Consider the following 7,791-nt stretch of genomic DNA (forward strand, 5'->3'; position numbering starts at 1 on the left):
CATGATCCCCTCTTACAAATGACAGTGGAAGGACAAAGGGAAAGGCAGGGCTTTAAGACAAGCTAACTAAAGTAACTCTAAAAATAGCTATTATAGACCAAACATAAAGCTGCATTTAGTTCTCCAACCTCCCAAATCAAATTGTAGCAAGGCTTCCCTTGCTGTTCCTGAGTTGGAAAAAAAGCTGTCTTCTACAGTGACGACCTGGGGGAGAGGGCAGGAAAGAACACTTAGTGTGAGTATTAACATTACCCCCCACCCAGTCCTCTGCCCCCATTACCACCCCATCTTTATCAGAAGATACGTATTAAAAGTGATGACACAACCAGAGAGTTAGCAGGATGGAAAATCTAAATCTAATTATCAGCTTGCATTCTTGTGTGAACTCTTCCCTTCTCCCCTTACTCTTTCTTACTCCTACTTTCTGTTCTTTTAAGATTGGGCCCACTGTCCTGTCCCAAAGGAGATGCCTGCCAAAAGGAAGTAGAAGGCTCAAGTCAAGAGAAGACACAGGACTGATTCAAGGCTGTGGGGTAAGAGCAGCCCCAAATGGTTGGTGCCAATCCCTTTCTGCTCACCTCAGCTTGATGACATGGAAAGGTTTAAACGTCTGTTGAGTCTTTCGCGGGATGTGGTTATTGAGAGACTGGGAGCTCTAAAGAGCCCACTCAAGACAAAGAGCATGGGTCCTGTGATCTTCTCAATAAATTAGCACCAATTCTCTGCCAAGCACTGGGCTAATAGGTACAGTGGGACTCAACTGTGTGGAGACTCAGACCCTGTCCTCCAAAGATCTAGAATTCTGCAAGAGAGGTATAATGTGCAAATGTCGCTTAAAAATAAGACCGCATGTCATAAATGCCATTAGAAAAATAGAATCAAATTAATATTCCTGAAAAATGAAGGAGATCCTGATACATGCAACTAACTTGAATGAACCTTAAGGACATTATTCTAAGTGAAATAAGCTAATCGCAAAAAGACTGTATGATTTCACATATGATTTTCACTTATTTGACTACCTAAAGTAGTCAGATTCATTGAGATGAAAAGTAGAATGGTGGTGGTCAGTAGAACGGGGTGGTGATGCTTAATGGGTACCGAGTTCCAGTTTTGCAAGATGAAAAAGTTCTGGAGATTGGCTGCACAACAATATAAATACACTTAACAGTATTGGACTGTATGCTGAAAAATGTTTAAGATGGTAAAATTTATGTTATGTGTATTTTGCCATGACTAGCTATAAAAACAATTAATGGAAAAAAACTGCTAGGGACCTACAGAAAACGAAGCAACTGTATATGTAACTAGAGATACCCAGGAAGTCTTCATGGAGGAGGAGGCATTTGAACTGAGCCCCTTTTAGAACAGAGAGGCTAAAGCTGGACAGGGATAGGGCATTCCAGGTGAACAGAGCAGCAGGAGCAAAGGCACACCTTTAAAAAAATAATAAATCCAGAAATTTCTCTCTTCCATTGCATCAACTCTTAACAGACATTTTTCCAGTGATCAAACTGCTGGAGGCTGTATCTGTGACTCTCTCCTGTGACATCTCAGCAAGGCCAGGCTCTCCTGCTTCTCCCTCCCTTCATCTCTCTCCCTCTTTCTGTGCATGCCTCTTCCTGCCTCTTGTTCTCCCTCTCTCCCTGGTGTCTTTTGAACCTTCTAAAATGAAATCCTCGACAAAGGTTTGCTTTCAGCCCAGAATTAACCTTCCTTGAGGTCTCTTGACTAACAGAAAATACCCAGAGACTCTCACACCTTTAATAACAGACCTTGTTTTGTTGTTCCTTTTTCTCCCTGGATACCAGAAGCTTGAGAAGAAATTACCTCACCTCCTACAACAGGCTAGGTCTCAATTGTAAGAAGGGTCTTTCTGACAGATATTTCCCTTGTCAATTCTCCCTGATTAACGGCAGTTTTATAGAACAGCACTCTGACGGAGGAAAAGGGAAAGATACAGATTTACACTTAATTCGTGAACAGAGTCAAGAGAAGGGTGGGTTCCACCAAGAATTTCTTCATCTTTGGAAGGATTATTAAAATCACAGCTTATTATATTCCCCATGTTCATCATGGAGATCTATGGCCGGCATCCTTTTGTGATGAGAATGGTAACCGGGCCCAGGGAAGGCATCGAAGGCTCTGGAAAGAAAGCCCCCCTGCACAGGCCTGGGGATTCAGGACGGGCAGGCAAGAAGGTTCATTCGCTCGGGGAAGAGTCGTGGAGCTCAGTCTCCCCGTCCCCAAAGTGCAGACTCATGTAGTGGGAATGCGCAAAACGTGCCTGTGAGAGCGAATCGAGCTGACCTGAAGTGAAACCCCGCTTCACTCTGCCCACTGTGATTTGGAGAAGCTGCCAGATCTCTGGTTAGAAAACTGCTTGTTTTCGGTTTTCTGTCTTTTCATCCGGTCCTTTATTTTCGATCGTTACCTTTCGTTCTGGTTGAGGAGGACGCGTGCCTTTTTTGGGGGGTGAATCGAGCCATGGCCTGGGCATATCAGAGGAAGCATCATCACAGGCTCTGTCTCCTCTCCACGGTGTCGCCGCTCCAGAGAATTCACGTTGCGATTTTTCTCACCCCTTCGGCTCAGTCTAGACAGATGGTAAGTCGTCCAATGCTGGAGAGAGAGCAGAGATCAGTGTGAACATTTACTTTGTTGTGCTTGATCGCTTTGGAGTTGAGGGGGGAAATCCAAGTTAGGGACCACAGTCTTTCCTCGGTGTCTATTCAGTTCCATTAAAAATTATCACAGGGCGCCTGGGTGGCGCAGTCGGTTAAGCGTCCGACTTCAGCCAGGTCACGATCTCGCGGTCTGTGAGTTCGAGCCCCGCGTCAGGCTCTGGGCTGATGGCTCAGAGCCTGGAGCCTGTTTCCGATTCTGTGTCTCCCTCTCTCTCTGCCCCTCCCCCGTTCATGCTCTGTCTCTCTCTGTCCCAAAAATAAAATAAAAACGTTGAAAAAAAAAATTATCACAAGCAAATCATGGACTCTCAGCATTGGATGGAACCTCGGGTATTACCTTAGCCAAGCCACGCATGATGCAAGAATCCTCCGGAAGCATCCTAGCTGGCTGTTGCTGGTTCAAGCAGTCACACATTTTCCCTCATGGAGGGCGAGCTCCTTTTAGTAGTGAATTGACTGTTGGAAAACTCTTCCTTAGACTAAGTGAAAACTATAATCTGCTTATTTAATGGCGTCCACCCACAGACCCTAGCACCTGGTATATATGTGTGTGGACTGACCGACAGACTGGCTGACTGACTGAGTCAGTGATTCCACAGAGTAAACTGGCAGCAAGGAGGAGAACAAGGTCAGGAGAGAAGACAATTGCAGTGGTGAGAAGTCATGGGCTGAGTAGAAAGCAAGGAGAAAAGAACGTTCTTCTCTAAGGATTTGTTTTCTCCCTGGCGAGGAACAGAGGAGAAATGATTGTCCCAGCAAATGTTTCCACTCCCTCACATCTTCTAAACAAACCAACAGGAAACCCCAAGAATCAAATTCATAAGTAAATCACCTTTCACATTTGTGAAATGAATGAAAGTACTTTTGATTAGTGAAAAGTTGCTCAAGACAAGTATCGCCGGTTTCCCTAAGTTACTTTCTCATACTTCTCTCCCTCCCTCTTTCTCTATTTCTCTCTCTGTGTGTGTCTCTCTCTCACACACACACAATGCCATGTGCGTGCGAGCGCGCGCGCGCGCACACACACACACACACACACACACACACACACACACACACCAGAACTTACAGTTCATGGCCTCCTGGCCTCCTCAGAGCAAGCTAGCTAGATAAAGCAGCTAACAGTGACCTTTGCTTTAGCTCTGTCACCCTCCCCCTCTGTCTCTCCTCCTTAAACAGCTGCCCACCCCTCTGCCTATTAGGAGGGCCGAAGGTCCTCCCCCCCTTCCCCCCCCCCCCCCCGACTCCCACACACCCATCCACGGCTCCATGTTCTTGCAGGGCTGCTCAGCTAGAGCGGGAGCCTCCTCCCCTGGCAGCAGCCAGGCAGCAAACACGCAATGCATCTTTCCTGCCGCCGTGTGGGAGGGGTGGGGAGAATTCCCAGGATGCAGGCTGCAAGCGCTCCCCTGAATCTCAAAATGAAGACGGCTCACCCAGGCTCGCACGGCTTCACGTGGTGGTCCTGAACTTGGCCTCCGATAATCCGACATTTTCCCAGCCCGTTTTCCTTCCCACCCCGTCGCATACCCTAGGATTCCCCCTCTCCGGGCACCACAGAGCGATCTCTTCCCTGTAAATGGGAGAGACGTCTTCCTTTGCCAAGATGTCTCCCTACAGGAACCCATCCTCCAATGTGGTCCCTTCCGGAGGTCACCGGAACACAGCGCATGGCAGCAGAGGCCGTAGAGGCTGGTACTAAAGCTGCCACTTGTGTTCTGGCTCCTTCCTGGAGAGGTGACCTCCCTTACTGCAGGTCTCTCGTCATCTGGTATCTGGGATTGGGATGCCGTGGCCATCACAGCCAAGTAAGATGGACGGGAGGCAACCGTACGCCCTTCTCTGGCAGCAAGGACAGCCAATCGGGATAATACCAGGCAGATCCGGATCCTCCCAGTGTTTGGTGATTGAGCTACAAATAGACCCTCGGCTTTTTGCCTTTCATTTTGCAGATAACTGTAGTTATAACTCATCAAAGGTCTACAAGACAGTCTCTGTGCACTAATGCTTACAGAATTCTCAATGTGGAAAAGATCCTAGATGTGAATCAAGGTTAGGGAGCCCCTCCTATGCTTCTGACCTTCTGCTGGCAGGTTTACTTCCATTCACCCAATACAGGATGTCTTTTTCAACCCTATGAATTGAAATTGGTCATTGCTCTCTGCCCTCTATCAGCACTTTGGTAGACCAGATACTCTAGGAGAAGCTTCATGTGGCCCTGTCTGCAGTTAGTGGGTGAGTGGGTGCCCTGCCTGTCTCTCTACTCAGACTGGGGGCTCCATGAGGGCAGGTTACATTCTTCCTGAATCCCTCCTGGCTCCTAGCACAGACTCTCATACACAGGAGTTTAAAAAGGGCCCATGTAGTAGAGTTCCCATCTTCTGCTTTCCCTTCTACTGAGCCAAGAAATAGCGACCTATCCTAAGCAATGGGAGTCTGGCCTCCATGAGAATGGCTCCCATGTATAGAGGGGTTTTTATTCAAGAATCTGGGGGCACCCTGGGTGGCTCAGTTGGTTAAGCTCTGACCCTTGATCTCAGCTCAGGCCTTGATCTCGGGGTGGTGAGTTGAAGCCCTGTGCTGGGCACGAAGCCTACTTAAAAAAGAAAAGGTGGGGGGCACCTGGGTGGCTCGTTCGGTTAAGTATCTGACTTCACCTCAGGTCATGATCTCAACAGTTCGTGGGTGGGAGCCCCGCATCGGGCTCTGTGCTGACAGCTCAGAGCCTGGAGCCTGCTTTGAATTCTGTCTCCCTCTCTCTCTGCCCCTCCCCTGCTTTCTCTCTCTCTCTCTCTCTCTCAAAGATAAATAAACATTAAAGAAAAAAAAAATCTGGTGAGACCAGAGAGAAGAATTAGAATGTGCTCCAGATGTCCTGCCAGAATGAGCCCCAACAATATGTAGGGGCCTAAGTAAGCCCAAGTCTTACAGGCTTGTCCTCCTCTGTATGACCTTGGCTTAATGACAGGAAGCCATGCGCTTCCTTTGGCCTAAGATGCCCGGGGCAGCGTCTGTCCTCCCATTAAGTGTTGTCAGGATGGTAGCTAAACCTCTCTGATTTTGCTGGATAATTTCCACTTCAAGTGTTCTGTCCCATCGTTCCCATCCATTCCCGTGTATGCGCCAGACTGTGCCATTTCCGGTTAAGAAAGCAGAGTTTGGACTCCCACTCTCCAAGAATCCTTCTTTTGGCTCTTCATACATCCACTCTGATCGTTTGGGTTCCCCCTAAAGCGGACACAGGCAAGACACTGAGACAAGAACTCAATCGCAGTGTATTTGGGAGGTGCCAAAAAGAAAAAAAAAAAAAAAAACGGAAACGGGAAAAAGACAAGAAAAAGAAGGCAGCTCATAAAGGATCTGCGATCTAGCCAGCTACCAGTGTGGGGTCACTTAATCCCGTCAGGGAAACTCTGGGGCTGGTGTCAAATGCAGTGTTCAGAGGTAGCTCGCCTCAAAGGGGTGGAGACCAGGGGGTCCTTCCCCAGTGCTCATCAGTCACTGGTTGCAGGATGCTGCCTTGGGGCTGCTCTCAACCTTCCATCTGTTAGCAGGTGGCGCTCCAGGGCGAGCGGACGTCCCCAGGCAGCAAGAAGATACCGGTGCTGGCGGGTCGAAGCTGGAGCGGTGTGTGGGGATTGCGAATGGCCAGGAGGCGTTTTGGGGCACTGGCCAAGTGCTCCTCACCACCCCCCCCCCCCTCTAGGAGACACAGCTGTAATTCCCCTTGAGGGGCTGTGGCTTGTCATGCCGGAGAGCAAAGCCCTTTGAGAACAGGACCCAGGATATAAATCGGTGGCCAAAGAGACTGAAGAAAAAGACACCGAAAAATGTGGTGGGTAGGCACTAAGGCCGACTCTTCAGGCCTCCCGACTCTGCGTGGTCCAGTCTGGTTAGTCACGTAGGGACTGGAGGCAGAGCACAGAGCTGTTTCTAACAGGTGGGTGGGTGAGCCTGACCCCAGCCAGAGGCCCGAGGGTGTCCGGTTTCACGGGGACTTTAGCAGGAGAAAACAGGAGGAATAAGCAGGCGTGGGACACGTCGGGGACTCATAGCTACTGGGGACCAAATGCCTGCTACAGGGCAGCCCTTCCCATCCATTGGCTTATTCCAGCCTCACAACACCCCCTCCAGATCAGCACATGACCCCTGAGATGGCCACCGGGGGTTGTGCCCGCTCAAAATGGCTTCCTCTTCTTCTGGGCGATGCTCATTTAGACCACGAGGTAGGGCGAGGGCTGCCAGTCGTGGTCTTCCATCGATCTGGCCACAGAGGCTGCTCCAGCTACCGTTCACCCTGGTTTTCTGGATAAGTATGCTAAGGCTCAGAAAGGTTAGGTCACATGCCGGAGCCACATATCTCCCCGGTGCTAGGGCCGGGAGACCCTCCGTGGATGTCTGGCTCCGAGGCCATTGCACTGGGTCCTCAGGTCAGTTTCAGCAACAGCATGTGGGCTAGTGCCAATGGGGAGCCAGAGCTGGCTTTTATTCACAAGAGACCTTTTATTCGCAAGAGACCATTACAGAATATGAATATTCTGTAATTCTGCAAGCCAGTTACTGTCGTGTTGTTAGCTTGGGGGTATTTACACCACAGAAATTGGCAAATGATACAAAACCGAGGCTTCCTCCCACCTGTTGTTAATATTAAACACACGCATATCTTGGAAATTCATGTCTTCCCTGGGCCCCACAGGGACATTCTCAATGTCCCTTTGATGTCCCACCAGATGCCTAGTGCCCACCTGATGTCTGAGTCTGGTAAGAAATGTCCCCAGTCGGGGGCACCTGGGTGGCTCAGTCGGTTAAGCATCCGACTTCAGCTCAGGTCACGATCTCGCAGTTTGTGGGTTCGAGCCCCGCGTCGGGCTCTGTGCCGACAGCTCAGAGCCTAGAGCCCGCTTCGGATTCTGTGTCTCCTCTCTCTGCCCACTTGCGCTCTGTCTCTGTTTCTCTCTCAAAAATAAACATTAAAAAGTATTAAAAAAAAAAAAAAAAAGAGATGTCCCCAAAGAGTCATAGGTACCTGGTTGGGCCTTCCCCAGCCTGCCATCAGGGGCAAGTGCAAAGCTTCTTCTGCTTTTGATCTTACACAGTTCAGCTC

General features: G+C 49.3%; 2 long non-coding RNA genes across 3 annotated transcripts in view; one reads left to right on the top strand and one right to left on the bottom strand.

Annotated features, from left to right (window-relative positions):
• Window positions 1-1,249, top strand: part of LOC123585661 — a 40,619-nt gene extending 39,370 nt beyond the window's left edge. The window contains exon 2 of the long non-coding RNA XR_006706355.1: window positions 438-1,249. This is a non-coding gene — a long non-coding RNA (uncharacterized LOC123585661). The remainder of the gene's footprint in view (window positions 1-437) is intronic.
• Window positions 694-3,822, bottom strand: LOC123585660. Of its 2 annotated transcripts, none has more exons than XR_006706354.1 (4): window positions 3,757-3,822; window positions 3,025-3,409; window positions 2,435-2,622; window positions 694-802 (listed from the first exon to the last, which is right to left on the bottom strand). It is a non-coding gene; the product is annotated as an uncharacterized LOC123585660 (long non-coding RNA). The 2 variants fall into 2 exon arrangements; XR_006706353.1 differs by lacking the exon at window positions 694-802 and adding an exon at window positions 1,360-1,936.
• Window positions 3,823-7,791: the final 3,969 nt, after the last annotated feature.

This window comes from Leopardus geoffroyi, chromosome C3, assembly GCF_018350155.1.
Source record: "Leopardus geoffroyi isolate Oge1 chromosome C3, O.geoffroyi_Oge1_pat1.0, whole genome shotgun sequence".
NCBI lineage: Eukaryota > Metazoa > Chordata > Mammalia > Carnivora > Felidae > Leopardus > Leopardus geoffroyi.